Source organism: Kogia breviceps, chromosome X (assembly GCF_026419965.1).
Source record: "Kogia breviceps isolate mKogBre1 chromosome X, mKogBre1 haplotype 1, whole genome shotgun sequence".
In the NCBI taxonomy this organism is placed as follows: domain Eukaryota; kingdom Metazoa; phylum Chordata; class Mammalia; order Artiodactyla; family Physeteridae; genus Kogia; species Kogia breviceps.
Genome location: NC_081330.1, coordinates 34107775 through 34125569, shown reverse-complemented (window position 1 = coordinate 34125569; position 17795 = coordinate 34107775). Strand labels below are relative to the sequence as shown.

At 45.6% G+C, this 17795-nt stretch overlaps 1 protein-coding gene and 1 non-coding gene across 2 annotated transcripts in view; one reads left to right on the top strand and one right to left on the bottom strand.

Moving 5' to 3' along the window:
- The window catches only part of TRPC5 (transient receptor potential cation channel subfamily C member 5), a 272451-nt gene extending 257369 nt beyond the window's left edge, over window positions 1–15082 (bottom strand). Inside the window, exon 1 of the mRNA XM_059050011.2 lies at window positions 15054–15082. The gene's annotated coding sequence lies outside the window, so the exon portion shown is untranslated. The remainder of the gene's footprint in view (window positions 1–15053) is intronic.
- A 1013-nt stretch (window positions 15083–16095) lies between these two features.
- LOC131748049 (uncharacterized) overlaps window positions 16096–17795 on the top strand; it is a 476773-nt gene continuing 475073 nt past the window's right edge. Inside the window, exon 1 of the transcript XR_010838556.1 lies at window positions 16096–16203. This is a non-coding gene — a transcript (uncharacterized protein). The remainder of the gene's footprint in view (window positions 16204–17795) is intronic.

The following is a 17795-nucleotide window of genomic DNA, read 5'->3' as shown; positions in this document are numbered from 1 at the left end:
GGCTCCGGACACGCAGGCTCAGCGGCCATGGCTCACGGGCCCAGCCGCTCCGCGGCATGTGGGGTCCTCCCGTACCGGGGCACGAACCCGTGTCCCCTGCATCGGCAGGCGGACTCTCAACCACTGCGCCACCAGGGAAGCCCCCAACTGTGATTTTATGTCTGTATAATGACTGTCTCCATTCCTGTCACTTTAGGTGCGGGGCTTATTTGGGAGAAGAAAAGAGGAAGGTATGGTGGGAATGCCCGTGCAGGGTGGAATGCACAGCCCAGCATCCTGCTACTCTCTCTACTTCCCTATCTCACACACTGGGAAGCTCAGCCTTGCTTGGGACCAGTCACCTCTTTGGGGCTGGGGCTGAGTCATTGGGCCCTGACAAGAGGGCCTTAGGTACCTCTCTGTCCTATCACCAGTCACATCTCTTTTCCATCTCTTACTGGAGGTTGCTCTTGGCCCATCCCTGCCTGCTCTCCTCACAGAGAAGACTGTGGCGCCCCTTGGGGCTTTGCAGGCAGACATTTTTGCAGGGCTCTCAACGTCTGGCCACATGGAGTCCTTGGCCCCAGCTATTCCTTCTGCTGTCACCTCTCTCCTCCGACTGTCACCCTTGTGGGGTCTTTGATCCCAGTAGTGTCAGGGATGGGGAAGGGAGAGAGAAAAAAAATAGCTAATAGTCTCAGTAATTATTTATATATTGCTTTATTTCCTGAGACAACTGTTTTGCCATATTGCTGGAATGTGTGTCTGTGGTCTCAGATTTGGCAGGCTAATTATTTCATTGCTTTAATGACTCCAGAGCCATGTCCCTGAGAGGTCAACCTAATTGTTTCTGCCTCCCCAGCTTGTGCCATGGGTGTTATGTCTGTCTGGAGGTTGTGGCCAGAAAGACATGTAGTCTCAAGAACCTTGCCCTCTGTCCATTGCCCACCTCCTCTGCTCTGGGATCAGAGATCTTAAGACCTACTGCTGGCCCCTGGGAGAGCTGGTAAACTCCCCTTTTGCTGGAGATAGACTGAGAGATGAAGCATGGCAGGTGCATGACATGCTCCACTTAACAACAGAGGGGCTGGAAGGGACGCCAGATGCATCTCATCTGGTCATTAGCTGTCAAGGTCACTGCACCCTTAAGCCTCCCTTGGGAGGTTCACCGGGTGCCTTGAGTGCTGGAGTCCTAATAATCCCTTATGTCTGGGTAGGGATTTCTAAGCATGTTCATACACATTATTTCTTCTTACTTACAAAATAATCTGGTGAGGTAGATGGTATTATCATCCCATTTTACAGGTGAAAAAACTGAGGCTTAGAGAGGTTAAGAAGTTTGCTGATAGCATGGGAACCGACCTTTGCATTCAAGTCCATGCTCTTTTTACCTTCCAGGGATGTCTCTTCAGTCCTTCCTGTCCCTCCATCCCCAGACAGGGTACAGATGAATTGCTTTATCAGCCTACCCTTTTTGTGTCTGTCTCTCTGTTTATAATGTCTTCTCTGCTGTTCCCAGTGCTCTCTAGCTGTACAGGAGGCCTGAGCAGTGTCCTGTAGTTTAAATCTCCCTCTTCCTGCCTCCCAGAGAGAGAAAGAGCTGGAGAATCTGATTCCTACTACTGAACTGATGACTGATTCTTGGTAGCAGGCCTTGTAGGCAGGTCCTAGGGAGTTCATCTTTTGAATAAGGACTGAGGCTTAAAGGAACAATGCTCACCTGCTGGAGGTTCAGATGCCAAGGTCAGCTGGTAGTGGGGAGAGGAAAGTATTTCTAGTATGAGGACAGCTAGAGCCCGTTATTTCCAAATACTGTTCAGTTGCTACAGGAGTTGCTACAGAAGGCTGTGAAGTTCTCACTTCTGACATCTGCCTGAAAGGGACTCAGTCTGTGCTGCTGCCTTTCTGGCTGGTGAGCAGCAGGGAAGCACACACATCAGCAGTCTCCACTGCTGGGACCAGATGGGACCTTCTCTTCTGGGTAGAGGACCAACTGCTCCCAGAGAACATGAGTGGGAAGAGCCCTGGGTTGGGAGTAGAGGGGTCTTGGGTTCTCATCCCTGGTTTGCCATTGCTTCATTGGATAAATGCCTTTACCTCTCAGGTCCCTTTTCCTGTCTGTAAAAATGGGGTGAGGCTCTTTCAAACAGAAAATGAGCATCTGGGTGGTACTGTATACTTTCCACACACTGTATTTTGTTTAATCGGCAAGTTTGCTTTAAACTGAGGATGAGGAAGCAGGCTCAGGGAGGTATGTGACTTGCCCAAGGTCTTATGACCTGTAAGTGGTAAAGCCAAGGTTCAGGCTTCATTTTGTTGGAAGTCACACTTCAAATCTTTATATGTTACGTGGGGATGAGGAGGATGGAGGAGGAGGCAGAGGAAGCTAATGAATGCTTATCATAAGCCAGGCTCTGTGCTAAGCACTGTTACTTAATCCTTACAACAACTCTGTAAGAACAGTACTACTCTTATCTTCATTTTACAAATGCTAAAAGCTGAGGCCCAGAGTGGTTAAGTGTCTTCTTTAAGGTCACAGTACTGGTAAGTGGCAGAGCTAGTGCTTAAAATCCTGACTCCTAGGGTAGTGCTCTTGACACTGTACTAGTCTGCTTAAAAGGCTAGATAAGAAAGTGCTTTGGGAATATGCGGTGCTATCTGAAGGCCAGCTGGTCCCCTCCATCATGTTATCAGACCCACCGATGTGCCTGGCAGCCTCTAAGGGGAACACATACTTGTCTGGGCCCCAGGCCAGAAGGTCAAGGTAGGATGGGGACGGGACTTCAGGAGACTCACTTTCTCCAGGCTCGAGCTCTCTGAAGGTAGTGTGGCACAGAATCTTCAGAACTACCCTGTTGTAGTGTCAGCTGACTGCACATCTCAAGGGGGCCTAGTGGGCACCTGTTTGGGAGCACGCGTTGTTCCATTTCTTCCTTGCCACCTTGACTCCTGGCCAAAGCATTTGTTCCCTGTATCTCCGGCCTCCTCCAGCAAGTAGGGACACACGTCCCCTTCCCCGACCCCTGCTCTGTCTTTAGTTTGTCCAGATAGGAGTTGGTCTGTGAGCCCTGTCACTTTACCTCTGGAGTCTCAAGGGAACCAAACCTAACGTACTATCTGCTGTAGCATTTTATTTGGATCCATGTCAGGACGCCATAAAGCTTGCTTCCTGCCTCTTGCAAATTAAAAGGGATTCTATTGCTGGGCTCTTGGAGTCCTGATCGGTACTCAAGCTACCTCTGGCACTAGCCCTCACCCTTCAGCAGTACCACTCCCTCTCCGAAAAGTCACAGCTTACGATTCTCCTCCGAGTTTCCAGCCTACCGTCTGTCTGTTATCACGTTGCAAAGAGATTTCAGGGAAAGAAATCTAGAAATGTCTGGAGAGGCTGTGCCATTGTGCAAATTTGATGCCACACCAGGCAGGATAAAGATGAGCAAGCTGCAAGGCCTGCTAATAAGGTAGTGGTTCCGAGGACAGGCTGGTATGGGATCAAGTGGTTGCCAGTGGTGGTGTCGCATTTTCCAAGTCTTTCAGCCCATCTGCAAATCCTGACCCAACTCAACTCTTCCTTTCCTAGATCTCTTCTCCCAGACTTTCAAATACCTCTAGAGAAAGTTACATGACTGTGCAGATTGGTGCCGCCAAGTTCTGATTTTCCAAGCTAGGCCAAGCCTCCAGTGCCATTCCACACACACCTCCTTTTTGCATTTCCTGGGTCTACTTCCTTTTAAAAGTCCCACATCCAGGGATCCATCCTGTCCCACTGCCCCCTGCCTCGCAACAGAAGAGCTTGTCTCCTGCCTCACAGAAGAAAGGGTCTTTGAGATATGAACTTCCACCACTCCACGGCAAATCTTATATTTGTATCTAACTTTATTTTCGTTTTTCAGCTGTTCCCACGCCTTTCTAAGGCTAATCTCCCCACCCCTGCTTTTGGTCCTCTACCTCCTACCTCCACAGTGTGTTGTTCCATTTCTTTTCTCCCATATGCTCAGTCTTCTTCACCCAATTCTCCCCTTCTCAGCCCTTGAATGTGTTTGCGTCTCTCCATCAAAAATAAGAATCCCCCCGCCAGCTACTTCCTTCCCCATTCTCAACTCTGCTATGAAAATTCTCAAAATCATAGCTTCCATTTGTTTAGTCTTCATCTCCAGTTTGGCTTCTGTCTCCGTGACTGATTTCTACCACATCACAACATTAACAGCAGCTCACATTAAGTTCTAAATATGAACCAGGCACCGTTAGGTACTTTATACAAATTGTCTTATTTGATCCTCACAACAATCCTATGAGGTCAGTACTATTATAATCCCCATTTTACAGACAGCGTTGGTTAGAGCTTCTAAGTGACTTGTTCAGGGTCACATAGCCTAGTGAGTGGTAGAGCTGGGATTTGAATAGAGGTGATTTGACATTAGAGCCCATTCTTTAACTCAGGGGTTCACAAACTTGTTCTGTAAAGGCTTAGATAATAAAGGTTTTAGGGTTTGCGTGCCTTATAGTCTCTGGGGTTACTGTTCAGCTCTGCCATTGTGGTCTGAAAGCAGCCATAGAGGATGTATAAAAGAATGAGGGTGACTGCATTCCAATAAAACTTTATTTTATGGACACTGAAGTTGAGTTTCATATAATTTTTACATGTCATGAAATCTTCTTCTTCTTTTGACTTTTTTCCAGGCATTTAAAAATGTGAAGATCATTTTTAGCTTGCAGTCCATAGACAAACAAGTGGTAGGCCAGATTTGTCCCATGGTTGTGGTTCGCTGACCTCAGCTCTAGCCATTACATTATTCAGGGCTCCTCAAATTGTCAAATCCAATGGTTACAGCTCTCAGTGCTGATAATACACACCCCCTTTCTTTCTCCCCCCATGATTTTGAAGGCAACACTTACTTCCAGTTCTCCTTCTACCTTTATGATCTCTTAGCCTCTTCAGAAAGCTTCCTTTCTCCCACCTACCTCTCAAATGTTGGCATTTCCAAGGATCAGTAGTTAACTTATTTCTTTGTTTACTCTACTCTGCTGGAATAATTGATTCTAGTTCCATGACTAACACCTGCTGTTAACATAGTAGCTCAGCACATGGGCTTTGGAGTTTTACTTGCCTGGGTTTAAATCCTGGCTCCAGTAGATACTACTTGTGGTACCTCATAGGGTTGTTGTGAAGGTTAAATGATTTATTATTTGGAAAACTCTTGCAACCATGCCCTTAATGTAGTATATATTTAATAAAATAGTTGTCATTCATTGTTATTACTATGATGGGATGTTGATTTCCTAATCTGTGTCTCCAGCTCAGACTTCTATTCTGAGTCATAAACCCACATATCTAACTGCCTATTTAGCATCTGTACTTGGATGTCCACTGGCACCTTGACCTCAACATGTCCCACACCTAACTCATCATCTCTCTCTCACCCCTGTATCCCCTCACCCTAACCTGCTCTTTTCCCTCCATCATTCCTTGTCCTTCTTAACAGCAACACTGTTCACTCAGTCACTTAATTGAGAAAACTGGAAGTCCAGTTTCATGTTAGAAAAAAATGACATGAAACATCTAGCTTTATTTTTTTATTTATTTTTTAAACATCTTTATTTGAGTATAACTGTTTTACAATAGTGTGTTAGTTTCTCCTTTACAACAAAGTGAATCAGTTATACATATACATATGTTCCCATATCTCTTCCCTCTTGCGTCACTCTCCCTCCCACCCTCCCTATCCCACCCCTCTAGGTGGTCACAAAGCACAGAGGTGAACTCCCTGTGCTATGCGGCAGCTTCCCACTAGCTATCTAATTTACTTTTGGTAGTGTGTATATGTCCCTGCCACTCTCTCACATCGTCACAGCTTACCGTTCCCCCTCACCATATCCTCAAGTCCATGCTCTAGTAGGTCTGTGTTTTATTCCCGTCCCATCACTAATCTCTTCATGACTTTTTTCCCCTTAGATTCCATATATATGTGTTAGCATACAGTATTTGTTTTTCTCCTTCTGACTTACTTCACTCTGTATGACAGACTCCAGGTCTATCCACCTCATTACAAATAACTCAGTTTCATTTCTTTTTATGGCTGAGTAATATTCCATTGTATATATGTGCCACATCTTCTTTATCCATTCATCTGTTGATGGACACTTAGGTTGCTTCCATGTCCTGGCTATCGTAAATAGAGCTGCAATGAACATTTTGGTACATGACTCTTTTTGATGAGACTGAACATTTAAAATCTCTCCTTAGTTGGAACTGGAGATTAACTATGTGGTTGATTTGAAAAAAATGTTCCTCTCTTCCCTTTCCTAATCTTCTCTTCACTCCTGTCAGATGTATCTCCTCTCTTTCCCTTAAACTTGATGTGCCAATTTCTAACTCCTCACTTTGATCGCATGGTTCCTCTCATCTGAAATGCATCCCCCCATATATCTCCAAATGTCATCCATCGTTCAAGGGCTAAAACACCCATGAACATTTCTTCACCTCTCTTGTCAATAAAATAAGGTGTATTTTGGAACCAAGAGCTTATATTTTTAAATTGAATGTCATTATTACATATTCCATACTTTATAATGCTCTCTGTCACAAGTCTCAAAATCATATTGTTTCATCGGGATTATAAGCATCTTAAGTTCACAAGGCATAGAATGTTCTTCCTCTGAATTCTCCATGATGCTTTGCACAGTTATCCTTTTGCCTCTCATCACTCTTTCTCTGGTGCCTCTCCTTCCAGTTAACGTGGACCATCAGGTTCTAGTTTATCTGCTTTTCTCCCTCTTCAGACTTTCTTCCTTAGACATTGTAAATCTACTTTTTAGAGATAACATTTTTATATGTATATCTATGACTTCCCAGATTTTCATCTCATTTCCTAACCTCTCTCTTGAGCTCCATTCCCACATCTGAATTTCTTGGTGGACATTTTTACGAGGATGCCTTGTCTGGCTTCAAACTTAATACTATATCAAAATCTCAATTCATCATCTTCCCATCTCACCCCACCTTCACATTTCCTTATGGCATCATCATTCTCTGTTACCTGGACAAAACTTTCAGTCATCTTTGACTACCTTCATCACACATATACAGCGATTCGCCATAATATATTTACTGTTCCTTATGGTGTCTTTCACAGCCCCTCCTTTCCAGGCCCACTACTACAGTAACAACAACAGTAATAAAGTCCATAACCATTAACATGGATCAAGTGCTTGCTGTGGCCAGGTACTGGGCTAAGTACTTTATACGTATTAACTCATTTTATCCTCATATCATTCCTATGAGGTAGGTCTTCTTAGTATCCTCTTTTCATAGATGAGAAAACTAAGGGTCAGTGTGGCAGATCTAGAATCACACCACACTGGGTTTGGACTCAGATTCAATACTCAACCACAGTGTCACTTACTCCTCATGCCTAGATTTCTATAATTGCTTCCTAACGAGGATGCCTGCCATTGCTTGCTCCTCCATCAGTCCTTCCTGCATTTCCAGGATAATCATCCCCAAACATTGCTATCATTATTTCATTTCTTATCTCAAAATCCATCGCTATCTCTGTTTCATACTTAAATTAAATCTAGCCACATCCTAACATATAAAGCTCTCCACAAACTTACCACAACCTAATTTCCCAGTTCTGTCTCTTAGATGTGCCTGTGTAGACTTCCATGAATGGATTAAACCACAGCATCCTACTCAACCATACCACGATTTTACTTCATCCAACTCACTCCTGATCATGTTGTAAGCTCCTAGAGGGAAAGGGTGGGCATGAACATTTGTATCCCACAGTGCCTTCCACCTAGTCCACACTCAGTGAACATCTGTCAAGTGATTGACAGTAGGGGCTCAGTTAACCCTTGGAGGATTCGACTGTTTAATTACTACTTCACTCTCCTCTTTCTTTCCTCCCCATTCATTCTCTCAGTTTTCTCTTCCCTGGTATAATTATCCTATGACAAATGTGAAAATCCTCTTTTCTGCAGTCCCAGGAAAACCTTTACTTATACATCACCACTTCATCAGCTCTTTCCTTGATTTATCCCCAAACATACCTTTCTTTATTGCTTGGTATTTATTAGACTAAATGGTACCAATCTAGGAAATGTTTCTGGGGATGACCACTTTGTGAAGATGTCAGCACAGTCTATAGCATAAAGTGGCTTTTGAGGTAAAATATTTTATGTAAGCTGCAGATTTTCAGGTAATGTTCAGTACTGGCCAGGGCCCCTGAGCCACTGTAACTAAGAGATGGCAATGGAAGTGACAACTAGGAAGCTCAGTTCCAAATCCAGGTGTCATAAATCCCCAGATGTTCTTACATCACAGAGAGAAAGCATTCCCATTTTTATTGGATTTTTAAGTTTTTCTTTGGATCCCTGTTGCTTTCCGGGCATCGCCACAGATTTGGTACTACAACGCCAAAGGGTAGCATAGAGTTCCCTAATAGTTCAGGAAGACCAAGGTTTTTATGTTTAGGCAGAGATTCATTTATTTATAAGGATTATTCATAATATCTAGTCAGTGGTTCCAATAATTCAAAGCAATATTTATCAAACTTTTTGACAGTAACCCACAGCAAAAAATAATTTACATAGGATCCAACATACACACAAACGTGCACATACACACACACACACACATACGTTCACCACACACTCACAGTCACAGACTCACATACATACGGTACTGAACAAAAGTTTCATGAAACAATGTTTACTCTTACTACATGTGATTCACATTTTTCTCTTTTAATCTATTTTATTTAAAAATAGTGGTGATGAACTACTAAATTGATTTCACAGTATATTAATGAATCATTGCCCACATTTTGAAAAATACTGGTTTAAAAAAAAAAAAGGATGATAAGATGTTCTATTTTGTGCTACGAGAAGGCAAGTATATACTGCATGCAACTGATATGTTGGGAAGAAGCAGTTCTTAAGTTACAATGTCCATAGCAGGGATAACAGAAATAATTAACTGTGGCGTATTGATTTTGTTATCAGTTTTACTCAATTCTTTGTTTATACCAAACTTGTCATCTTTTTCTCTGCGTGTTGATATATTACATGCCACCCAACTATATGGTAGTCTGTTTCAGTGTTTACAACTATGCAAAAGTTCCACGTTCTTTTGCAAGTTAGATGGAAAGCTGTGTCAATTTTTAAAAGATTATTTATAAATAAGACATTGGGCTTATTTATACTAAAGTATGATCCCCTTGTTACTCTGTGGGGTAATGATAACTATATTTCATGAATTTTTAATGTTTGCTTTTTCCCCCAGTGTGCACTGTGAACACTTCTCTCCTTTCTCTATCTCCCTCCCCCACCCCTCCCCTCTTGTGTTTGTGCTTCCTGGAATTCCAGGATTCTGGAATGTTCAGATAAAATTGGTGGGGTATATAAAAATATTGAGGCATTAGGGTTATATGATGTACAGAATATTCAGGTGAACACCATGGAGTCAGTGGGACTATAAAGCATTATAGAAAGTGGGCGTGGCCAGCAATTGCGTGCATAACTGATTGGCCCAAAGATTTGTCCCTTAACACAGGTGTTAGTTCTTCCAAAGTTGTCTTGTATTGAGAATGCAGCAAAAGGACAAAATGGATTTGGGCTGTAGCTTGAGAGGTTTTGTTATGATGTAAAAACCTTTCTGCACATCAATTCATAGTTTCTTACATTTTCATTCAGAAGTTCTAGAGGGGAAAACATAAAATGGGGCAGGGGTGGTGGCAACCAAGTAGATGGGAAACAGTGGAAGCAAGGCTTGTCACCGAATACCCTTTTATATATTTTGATTTTCAAACAATGAACATAAATTACCTATTCAAAAATGTAAATAAAAAGAAAACACAAAACAAAATAACAACAAACAGCAACAAGGAAAACAAAAATAACAATTGAAAGAGCTTTCTGATAATGAGCAGGCATTATAATGCAAGCCAAGGGGAAAATGCAAGATTTGGAGGAAGAGACACCTGTGTTCCCATTCTGCCTCCACCGTTTACTAGCTGTACAATATCAGGCATACCACTTAACTTGCCTGATCCTGTTTCCCCATCTGTTAAATGGGAGTAATAATACCTATCATTTAGAGACTGTAGTGAAGATTATTTAAGATAATGTATTTGTAGCACTCAACACATAGAAGATTATGGTAGGCAACATAATGGCCCTGTAAATATGTCAGCACATCCCCAGAACCTGTCAATGTGTTAGGTTAAGGTTGTTAACTAGAATACCTTAAAATAAGGAGATTATCCTGGATGATCCAGGTAGGCCCAATATGATCACGTGGGCTCTTAAAAGCAGAAGAGGAAAGCAGACAGAGATGCAAAGGAAGAAGAGGCAGGAAAGATTCAAATTGTGATAGGGACTCAACCTGCCCTGGTGGCTTCCTTTCAGTCAACTCTTTTGCCCACACTTAAGGCTTTTACACTGAATGCAGAGAGAAGTGGGCCTGGGGAAGTTCATATTTTTAGTTTTTTAAATGATAAGCTGCATGAATTGTCCCTACATGCCCAGTAGGTAGTTCTTTATTTTCAAATGACTTTCTGATGCTTTTTGGGATAAGCTCTAGCCAGTGCCTCTTAAACTTTAGCATACAAAAAAATCACTGGGGGATATTCTTAAATGTCAGATTCTAATTCGGTAGGTCTGAGGAAGGGTCTGAGATTCTGTATTTATAAATAGCTGCCAGGGGATGGTGGTGCTACCACTGTGCCGACCACACTTGGAGTAGCAAGGCCTTAGCCCACTCATTCTAGCCTCTTTCCTATCCTTGTGATATTCTCCCTATAATGTGAGAGTTTTTCATATCATCCTTCTGGGCTGTAATAGACATGTCTTCATTGGCATCTTTTCTCAGATCCTAAAAAAAACTACAGTGGGATTAATGGAAACCAGGCATCAGGGCTAAAGAATGGAGGCAGGAAACACCCTCCCTACAAACCTTCCTTCTTCTCATACTTTACTATGAAAATCATCTGCCTTCCCTTTTCTAGTTCCTTTGTTTTAATTTTTCAGGAAGTGTGTGTGTGTGTGTGTGTGTGTGTGTGTGTGTGTGTGTGTATGCATACATATTTATGGTTGCCGATTCTGAGTATACAAAGCCTAAACCATAGTTACTAGATTCTACCAGCTTCCATTCCTCAAAGCTAAAAGGGAGCAGCAGAGACTGGGTTTTCTAGGTGTCTTGCTGTTGGTGGTGTGAGCCATATCAATCAGATAAGTGTGAACAGCTAAATCTTTGTCATGTTTAATTCTGCCCACCACCTGAATATACTGGCTATAGGCATATGCCATGTTTTCTTAGCTAGCAAGTTAGGTGTGTGTGTGTGCGTGCGTGTGTGTGTGTGTGTTGTGTGTGCGTGTGTGCTGGGGGCAGATGGTGGGTGAGAAGGCAAGGCACACGATATGGCAATAAACATATAAGTATGAATATATAAATATGGGATGGAAGTAGAGGTCTGCGATCTTGATAAACTTGGCTTTTGTTACCTCTTAATGTTTTGGAAAGATCTTCAGAGAGCTTTAGGAAATATATTCAGTACCAGCAGGCAGTCCTGGGTTGGTTCTGTCACTAGCTAGTTCTGTGTTTTGGGGAAGTCATTTCTACTCTCTGGGCCTCAATTTCTTTATAGGAGAAATGAGGGGATTGGGCCCCGCCAAGATCCCTGCTTATTTCCTACCATCAGCTCTTTCCTTGCCTTTGCTAAGGCAAAAAGCTGGGCAACTGCGTGGGCTACCAGCATCAACTCCACAGTGAGTGATGGACAACCAAATCTAGGGAACTTGCAGAGTTCCCTGACCCAGCGAACTGCATTTTTTGCTTTGTCCCACCAGCTTTTATTATTATTATTTTTTAAATTATCTCTTCTTGCTCAGTTGAGTATGGTGTACATGTTTGCTTATGAGACCACAACTGGGTCATTCAGGACCCCTTCCTTGCTATTGGGATGGGTTGGTTGGTCTCACTGGACAAAGGGCTTGAGAGACCCACCAACAGAAGGGAAGCTATGTGAGTTTAGAAAGGATGATACTATGGAAACCTCAGCTACTAAGCTCTGGAGTCAGTGGCGAGCCTCAGCTTAGCCCTGGTCTGGGGTTGATTAGCTACAACTTCTGCCTAGAATGAGGCATCATTTCTGTCTGCAGGCTGCAAACTTTGTCGTACCCCTCCCCAGATATCTGGAAACTAGCCAGGCCAGATCAGGCCAGTGGCACAGGGCACTCTGTGGAGAAAGGTCCTGCCCCTCTTATTTCCCACCAGCTCACAGGAGGCTTCTGAACAACTGTCTACTTAGCTGAAAACAAGAAACTTTGGCAGAAGTAAAGCAGGCAGAAATATTTTGGTCCTTCTCTTTCAGTGATGGAGTCATGGCAAAAGACAAAGTAGAATATTTGGAAGCAGGCTGGAGGGCAATACCATGACATGTTTGAAATTATCCCTTTGACAATAAAGTACCTGAATGGCTCATAGATTGGAATTGAATATGCCAAGGAGTGAAATGAGATGGCAAAAGTGAAAATGTACTTCAGTGCTCCCCATTCTCAGGTTCTAAGGAATTCTCTCACTGTTGGCAGTGTTTACAAGGCAAATCGTAGGCAATTTTAGGGTGCTTCACTTCTGAATCCATTTCCTGGACTAATTCCATCCCCAGCCAGAGAAAAAGAAAGCAAACACCTGGATGGTTTTCTTTCCGTGTTTCAAAACATCTTTGGGTTCTGTCCTATCCTTTTCCTCTTCATCCCCACTGCATCTGTAATTTTCTGGCCTGGCCTTCTCTAAACACTGTGGTTCTATGTGTCATTCTTGTTTCAGTTGTTAATTCTAGAAAGAATGGACTCATAGTGCTATAGCTCTTATAGCTTGTAGAAATGGCAGATGTTATCTGGTCCAGGTCTCTGCGTTAGAGCATACACTAAAGCCAGGTGAATGTGTGTCAACATTCAGTCCTCAGTCATCTGAGGATTACATGGCTCTGTATCCCTGAACTGCCCATCTCCTTGTCCCCTGAGGAACCGTGGACCAGGACCCACTGCAGCAGCCAGATACACACATCACCACGAACAGAGCAAAGACCTATACCTTAGGCTTCATCCCTGTTGACACTTTCAGTTCTTCCCCTAGTATGAAGCTGCTGATTCTTTCCTACCTGTCTGCAACCTGGTCTTTGCTATTTATGGGAAAGTGTAATTTTAACCTAAGAAGATATTTGCTTATGACTGCCTAAAAAAGTAACAGAACGGGCACCTTTTCAGTTCCTACTTGAATAATCATCGTTCTATCCTGTCTCTCGGCAGTGAGCATTAGAACAAATTGCCTGATGCAACATAAACAGTTCACTTAATGCAGAATCTGTTTCTCTCATTTGCTGAATTGGAAAGAGGTAATTCATTGTATTCTGGTAACATAATAATAAATAGAAAGTTTAACAGAAGAGCCTGGATGCTTTGGAAGCACAAATTCAAATACTCCCCACATGGCTACAGCAGCACACAGCCCAGATTGTATGGAGTTGATCTGAGTCCTTGAAAAAATACACACACACCACATATATTACAACTTTATGAAAGCAGTGTCACACTCACTCTATCTATCTGCCTCTCTGTCTATCTATCTATCTATGGTAAAACTTATCTATCTTTCTATCTATCTATTTATCTATTTATCTATCTATCTATCTATCTATCTATCTATCTATCTATCTATCTATCTATGGTAAAACTTCATGGAAACAGCATCTTCCAGGGACCAAAACAGATTTCAAGTGGCATTCAGTTTTTCCTTCAACCTGGCAAATACAGCTTGACCCTTTGGGTTTCCTTTATCCTAGGGTAAACATTTGCTTTGAGACCAACTTTGTACTATGCAAATGTATTTCCATGCCTTCTGGTTTAGAATAAGCAGATATTAAAGACTGGGTGAAAGGTACCATTTGACATCATTTATCTCAGCTTTTTAAGAGTCTGTAGGAAAGGAAACATCATATAACACCAAACACCAACATCTGTAGAACACCAAAAATAAATGCCCGAGACCGACAATAGACAATTACAAACGCTAATATATAAACTTGCCATATTTGCTAAATGCCATGAAGATAAATATATAGCAATAGACAAGTGGATCTGGGTGCCATGTCAATGTAGTAAATATTTTTTTCATTTGAAGCCAAGGCTGACATGCACAATCTCTAAAGGGAGCATTACTAATTAGCCTGTATCTCTCCTACTCATATGATAAACTCAGGTAAAGTTCAGAGATACTGTCTTCCAGACCGCTTTCCTGGCTTCCTGTGGTAACCATCACCACATACTTGACTGTGGCAAGAAGAGCCCAAGCTGGCAAAGGGGGTAAGAGCCCTTTACCTAGTTTCACTCTTAGAGACCATGGAGAAAGATCAGGATCTGGAAATACAGCTCAGTACCTGTGTGTGGGGGGGTACAATCATGATCATGACTGTTTGTCCAAGTCAGTGTGTGTGTTTGGGGAGAGAGGGGGTGTCTACTTTGCAGCAGAGATCTGACTGATGTCTCCCTATTTGTATTTCCTGGTTCCTTTAAGGATCCAGGGAAATGAGTCTGGCCATTTCATAAGTTTGAAGGATACAAAACAGAAAGAAGGTGAATGGGGGCTCTGATTCCTGAGCCCTCGTGAGCTCACCTCCAGCTCTCGGCATCTTAAAGTGGCTTTTGGCCAAAGGGCCAGTGTCCTTATTCCATGCCCATCTCCCAGGTCAATATGGATCTCAGATCTTAGATCACTGTCCAGGGGTAGGGCAAAGCTCTGGTTTAGGAGAACATCCCAAATGAAAAGGATGTTTTTGGACATTGCCAAGAGCCACCTTGTCCTAACACCCCTAGAGCCCCAGCATCTCTCTCTCCCTGTGTCCAAAAAACAATCTGTTGCTCGCTTCGCTCTGCTCCCCACCACCCTAGCCCACAGCCAGCCAGCGCCTCCCAGCCCTCAGCATCCCAGCATCTTCACTCAGCCCGCGCCTCGCCGCCTTTTGGCAGCGCTCCGGCAGCAAAGCAAGAGGGCTCTGGGCCGCCGGTCGACTTACCCCAGGCCAAGTGATTTGTTCGGATGTGCGTCGTCTGGCGTCCGAGAGCCAAGGAGCTCGGTGCTGCCGCCTTACCGGTTCTCCCGCAGCGCGCCAACAGCAACCGCCTGGGACAGCCCAGCCGGGGCCTCGAGGCTGCCTGGCCGGTGGGCGGATGAGCACCGGGAAAGGGGCGGGGCGTGGCCAGAAGCGCAAGTGCCGGCTCCTACCGCTGTTTCTCCCTTCGCTTCTCAGTCATTCCCAAACTTCCCTGTGGCCGGCCGGCTCTGCTCACCTTTCGCCTTCGTCAGCACCCCGAAACTCTCTGCTCTACCCGCGCCCCTGCCTTGTCCTCGCCCGCTTCTCCCAGCTCTCTGACCCAACGTGGGCCCCTTCAAAGGCACACACTCCTTCCCGCAGCCTGACACACAATAAGAGCAGGGGAAGAAACTGACACGGGGAACTGACAGAGGTAGCTGACGCGGGAGTGTGAGGGGGAGAGAGAGAAGACACGGGGAGAGACAGAGACCCACATTCGCACTCTCAGATGCACACACACACACTCCAGCTCCAGCTGCTAGGTAGTGGCTGGCGGGAGCCCCGGCCACCCTTCCAAATCTTTCTAGACTAGAGGTTTCTGTCCCCTTCCACTGCCGCTTCTGGAAAATGCTATACAACGAAGGGGAGAGAAAAGCAAAGAGGGGTGGGGAGGGGAAAATCGAGGAGGCGCGCTCCTTTTCTCCTCCGCACCCCAGCTCCAAAAATGTCCAACCCTGAGCTCTTCCCTTTCCCTTCTGTCTGCTCCCGGCTTCCCTATGAACCTTTTCTCTTTCTCCTCTCCTTTGGGAAGCTGCGAGCTGGGAGAACCCGTCGCGGTTGTGAGGTGTGTGTGTGTGGGGGGGGGCGTTGGGGGAGACCGCTGCCTTGGCGAAAGCACCTCTCACCTCCCCCAACCTGGACCGGGTGCCTCACACACTCTGAGCTCAAGGCGGGGCGGGCGGGGCAGGGCGGGGGAGGCGGGGAGGGGGGAGGGAAAGAGCGAGAGGGAGGATGGGGCAGCAGCTCCTGCCTTCTCTGCAGCTCGGTAGCCAGGGCTGGAAGGAAGCCGCAGATGAAACCCCAAGTCAGCCCCCGCGCTGCCCTGTCCCACCGTTTCATCTCTCCCCCCTCGGTACGGAATTTTCTGTTTCATTCGTTTGCTCTTCCCGGGCCTCCCCCTCCCCTGGGTGGTGGCAGAGACTGGGGGGCTGAGCGCGGTTTCGGGTAGAGGGGACCGGAGAAGCTCGGAGCGCCTGGCCGGCAGACTCTCTTTGCCCCTTGTCCTGAGTGGCCCTCCTTTGGACTGTGACCCCCCCCCCCGGCCCCCGTCAGCCCGGGCTCTGAGCCGCTGGTGGCGGGGCTGCACGGGCAGCCACGGGTCATCCCGGGGGAAGGGGAGTTGAGCGAGCGAGAGCGCGGGCGAGCGGTCGGTGGACAGCAGGACCTGGGCACCGAGCGCAGGACCCTGAGTCGCCAGGAGCTGACGTGGGGGTCTTGGATCCCTGACCCTTCTAGTGTAACCCAGTGCAGGCAGCCTCGGGGCGCAGCCCAATTCTCACATCCTTGCCCCTGTCACCCGTAGGGTTAGGGTCGGTCATCCAAGACCCAACCTAGATAGAAAAGGAGTGGGGATGGATAGCGGTATTTCAGGGTGAGGGAGTAAGTTGCTTAGCGGTGGCAGTGGCGTCTGTGTGTGTATGGAGGGGTGGGTATCACCGGCCACTTGGACCCCTCCTTGATCTTTGCACCTTCGGGTCACGTGGGGCACCTCCCCACCCGCCACCACTCACGCCGTACTCGGGCTCCCTGAACCCTCTTGAACCTTCCTGGGAAGAAATGGCTGAGATTCATACCTGCAACCTGCAGGCGCTTAGGTCCGCTAGCTGGCAGCATCTCCTGGCCCGGCCACACAGCCCCAAAGCTCGGCTTTGTCTTTTCTCTCCCTCACTACCTCTCTCCAGAAAGGCGGGTGCGGGGTTCTGCCTTTCTGGCCGCTGGGCTGGTACCTGAAACCCTTTTCCCTGCCCGTTCTCAGAACAACCTAGAGCTCAGAGAAAGCTCTGCTGTGCTTGCCACTGTCGCCTTAACCTCCTGAGCATGCACTGCGAGCTTGAGTCGAGGTACTGAAAGAAGCACTGCCCTAAATGGCTGAGTGTTCCCATTGCTGTGCTGGTGAAGCTGGCTTACTTATTATGTTCATTGGGAGCCCTAGCAACTCTCCTAGGCTACCCTGAGAAAGTCCCTCGAGGCACCAAGCAAGACAAGTTTATCTGTTGTCTTCGGTTCCCTAAGCCCCTGGGTGGCCCAGTATTCTGGAGAGTATTAAGCTTTTGTGTGGGAGCAAGGTGCTGGAGAAAAGTATTGCTTTAGGGAACAAAGAGTTTGTGTTCCTGGCTGAAGGGGTTTGGGGGGCAGGGGTGAGGGTGGAGCCGCTGTTTCCATACTCTTTAAACAACTTGAAGAAGTGTTTCTAAAGATTGGCCCATGATGTAAATTTTAAAAAATCACTGGATTCTGGAACCTTGCTGCCTGTCTCCCATTCAAATGCAGTTTTGCTGTGGTCAGCCAGCTCGAATGTACAGCCTCCCAAAGGAGGTCTGTGTTGTGATTAAGCTGGTCCCTCTTTTGGCATGAGGAGTGAGGAGGAAATGTGACTCTGGACAAGACTCTGGAGCATCTCCCTTTCTCTGACCAAACTGCAGCTCAGTTGATGCTTCTACTTCA